Below are 4,759 nucleotides of genomic sequence, written 5' to 3'. Positions count from 1 at the left end.
ATTTTCAATATTTTAATTTTTTATTTAAATGATTATATAAAATGTTTCAACCTTTTTATAAAATTAAGTATCCTCCACAATATTTTTTCTGACACATTGCAACATATATTTCTTCCTCACATATCAATATTTTTTTTATGTGAGATTGCTTAACTCTTCGTACGTTGGTGTGTGGGTAAGATAAACAATCAGAAAATTCAAAAGATACAACAATGGAAAGAAGCATAAAAAATAGAGAGATAGAGGAAAATGAAACATAGAAACATGGGTACACCATTAAAAATGGTTGTGTTGTTTGGGTGATGAGATCGAAGAGAGAAAGAAACAACATAACTGTCAATAACAAATGCTTGTTGGTTAAGCATAAACCAGACCATCGTATTCATGTAGGAGATTGAAGTGGGTAAAAATTAAAAATATTAACCCTAAAAATAAAATTGTAGTAAAAGATAAAATAGGAATAGAAAAATGGAGGGAGAGGAGAGGTGGAGGGAACAAAAGGTGGCGATGGAGGGAGCAACACCCTTCTAGCAAATGCATGGCCCAATTCATACAGAGGCGACTTTAATTATAGATAACGTTATATTTTTAGTCTTAATATATAAATAAAGTATATTTAAATAAATACTTATATATAACTATTTAATGAGATTCATTTGAGTCTCAAATTATGAATAAATAAAATGAAATTGTAAAATGTTTAATTTTTCTCATTAAATTTACATTGAAAAATCTTTTAAAATTACACTGTGTGTAAACAAAATTATACTACCACATGTATAAATTGAGTAATGTAAAGTTGTTTCGGCTTAACCTCTACCATTGATAGATTTGCTTATTTAGATCATCTTCATCAGTTTCTTCACAACTGAAACAAAATTTTCTCTAATGAAAGAGAAAAAGGTTACAATCTGGAAGACTTTTGTCAGACCCATAAAAACCTCAACTTAGTGGAGTACATGTGTAAGCGAAAAGGGTGTCTGAAATTCAGAAAGTGGAAGACAGGTGTGTGATGCAGATTGGACAAACGGTTTTGACGGTAGGAATAAAACTGAAACTTTCAAATTTTCGTGCCACTTCTTTGCATGCACCATTCATCTTCAACCTTATGAATCTCCTCCTTCTCTCTACCATCTCCACCTTCTCTCTAAGAAAATCTCATCTTTCTTCTTCCGATCACCTCTCAAGCACCGTTTGAACTCTCCCGACGTCAAGGGCTTTCGTTTAAACCGATCGAGTTGTGATTCTAAGCCGGTGAGTTCCTTTCTCCTTAGCACGTTCGTTTCTTTTCGCATGCAAATCCAGGTTTCTGGTTGCCTGAGCGGATCATCTTATTATGAGTATTTCTGGTCTTCTGTTTGGTTCAGTTTCTTAAAGCGTGACTGTCGAACGTTAAGGTCTTTGGTAGTGGTGAGCTATCTTCTGCATCTGTGAGCTTCGGTTACGTTTAGAGGTAAGGGAAGCTTATATAATTTGATTAAGATTCTTGTTTTGAACGTTTGTATGTTTGTATGATACTTTGTTTGATTATTTGATGAGTATGAAATATGCGTGTTACTGCATGTTTGGATGTGTGGATGGATGATTGATAAATGGTGTGAACTGAGTTGAAATAAGGTTTGATCTTCAAACTGCAGTATTCTGAGTAAATGTTGTAGTATGGTCGAGCGTCATTCGTGATCGTTCGATTCTCCATGGAAGTGCATGGTCTTAACTGATTTCTCATGCTTTAGGGATATTGTGTTAGCAAAATGATGAAGATGAAGTTTTGATGATGTCCAAATCAAGTCAAGAGAAATCAAGATTCAAAATGTTATGAAGACTTGTATTGCTATGGAAAGCTTTTGTAATAATTATAGTTTAGTATCTAGGACTTAGATTATGAGTGGATTTATGTTTGCATTCAAAAGAGATGTAAAAATAAGCCAAACAGCAAAATCTGTGCAGTGTTAATCGATTAACAGAGGGTGTTAATCGATTGTTCCAGTGCGCCATGAAGAAGCCCAGCATTGCAGTGTTAATCGATTAACACAGGGTGTTAATCGATTAACGTTAATCGATTAACAAGGGCTGTTAATCGATTAACACAGGAGCCGTTTGAAAAACTAGCCGTTTTAAGAGCCGTTGAAGTATCTGTTGGGTTGTTAATCGATTAACCACTGTAGCTAATCGATTAACACAGTGTGAAAGGCTGAAAACGAAAAATGGAAGAGTCTTTGGATGAGTCTATAAATAGACTCTCATTTCCTCTCAAGAAGAACCATCTAGAGACACAGAAACTCTTCCCTTGTGCTCAAAATACTCAGAAATTCTTGAGACTTGTGTGTTCTTGTTCGGCTTGTGAAACTCTTGTCTGTGGAGCTGGTGAAGTGCTGCTACGGTGACAGAGGAAATAGCCGGTTCATCCTTGGTGTGTCTAAGGAGGTGTTCGGAAGAGAATCATCCTTCGTGAAGTATTCGGAGGAGGTGTTCATCCTTCGTGAAGTATTCGGAGGAGGTGTTCATCCTTTGTGAAGACTCAAAGGAGGTGTAGTTTCATCTCTTGTGGTATCAAGAGAGGTGTTTTCTAAACTTTTACAAATTGTATCTTTGTGATTGTAGTTTGTAATTGTTTTGTGTTAGTGAAAAGGTTTATCTTGTTTGAGATAAACGACTGGACGTAGGATTGGTAAGATCCGAACCAGGATAAAATCATCTGTGCAAATTTCTCTCAACCTTACTCTTGCTTTATTTGTCTTTGTTAATTGCTAAGTAAGTTTAATTGAGTAGAAATTAAAAGGCACACGTTAGTATTAAAAACCCTCTTGGTTTGTTATTCCATGCTAACCATTCCGCTGCAGCCGATTCTGACAATTGGTATCAGAGCTTGCTTTGATAGTCATTCAAATGGCAGGATCATATCAAACATTTGCAGAGGGTGCATCAATCAATAGACTACCACTATTCACAGGTGAAAATTACGCATTCTGGAAGGTAAGAATGCAAATTTTTATGGAATCTATTGATATAGATATTTGGGATGCTGTTGCATTTGGTCCTTTTGTTCCAACTAACAATATGCAGGAACCAAAGCCCCGTGACCAATGGACTGCTCAAGATAAGAAAAAATTTGGTAATGATGTAAAAGCTCGTAATATTATTTCATCTGCTTTAACTGTTGATGAGTTTTACAGGATTTCTGTTTGTAAAACTGCACAAGAAATGTGGGAAGTACTGAAAGTAACCCATGAAGGTACAGATGATGTTAAGAGAGCTAGAAAGAATACCTTAATCCAGGAATACGAAATGTTCAGGATGAAGCAAGGGGAAACAATAGTAGATGTTCAGAAACGCTTCACCAACATCGTAAATCATCTTATTGGACTAGGTAAGTCTTTCGATACTGATGAGCTTAATATAAAAATTCTGAAATCTTTAGACAGGTCTTGGCAACCAAAAGTGACTGCAATTTCTGAGTCACAAAATCTCAACACCATGACTATGGCGGCACTTTTTGGAAAGTTGAGGGAACATGAACTTGACCTCGGAAGACTAGATGAAGAAGAAGCAAAAACTAAGAAAAAGAGTCTAGCCTTGAAATCTGAGGTTGAAAGAAGCAAAGGTAAATCGGAAGATGAAGACTCAGACGAAGAAGAAGAATTGAGACTCATGATAAAAAGGCTCAACAGGTTCATGAAGTCTAAAGGCAAAGGAAAATTTAGATACGAAAAGAAAGATAATCCAGTATCTTCCTCAAATTACCGATGCTATGGTTGCGGAGAAAAGGGGCATCTAAAAGCAGACTGCCCAAATCAAAAGAAGGGTGAAGAAAAGAAATTCTTGAAGAAAAAGAAGGCATACATTGCATGGGAAGACGACAATGAGACCATTTCAGATTCAAGCTACTCAGATGAAGAAGCAAACATCTGTTTAGTGGTGAACGACGACGCTGGAAGCCAAGTAAGTACATCTAGCGATTCTGATAATTCTAGTCAAATTAGTGAAAATGAGTTGCATGAAATTTATGCTGCTTTAATAGTAGAATCTGAAAAATTAGATAAAACCCATCAGAAATTGAAAAAGGATTTCAAAGAGTTAAAATTGAATTTTGAAAATACTCTTGAAGAAAATCAAAATTTAAAAACAAATTTTGAAACTATTATTGATGAAAATAAAACTTTGAAAAATAGAGTTTTACTTCTTGAAAAGGGTAAATTTACTAGTAGTGATGAATGTACATCTTGTGCTAATTATAAGAAACTACTAGATGAAACAACCTCAGGAGAATGTAGTAAAAATAATGAAAATAAGGTTGTTAAAAATAAGTATGTTCCTAGAATTAAAAATAAACATAATCATAGAACCCATAGAACTTGGGTAGAAAAAGGAACAACTTATAGGAACACAAATGTTATATCATGCTTTTATTGTATGAAAAAGGGTCATACATCTAACAAATGTAAAATTAAGCATTATGGTGTTCCAAGTGGTAGATATATTTGGGTTGTAAAATGATTTCAAATTTTCAAATTAACCCAAAGGACCCATACAAAATTGTTGGGTACCTATTGTTTAAAATTTAGAATTTCTTTAAAACAATATTTGAGAAATTTTTGTTTTAAAAAATTGTTTTTGTTCTAAATATTTAATTTTTATTCCAAGGAAGATGGAACATTTTTTTATACAAAGCATATATATAGTTTTCAAACGGAAAACAATTGAAATAGAAAAATGTGTGCATGTTGTCTTTGATGAAATTGTAGACCTTGAGGCAAAACCT

Source organism: Vigna angularis, chromosome 7, assembly GCF_016808095.1.
Source record: "Vigna angularis cultivar LongXiaoDou No.4 chromosome 7, ASM1680809v1, whole genome shotgun sequence".
Lineage (NCBI taxonomy): Eukaryota > Viridiplantae > Streptophyta > Magnoliopsida > Fabales > Fabaceae > Vigna > Vigna angularis.
This window is presented reverse-complemented; position numbering follows the sequence as displayed.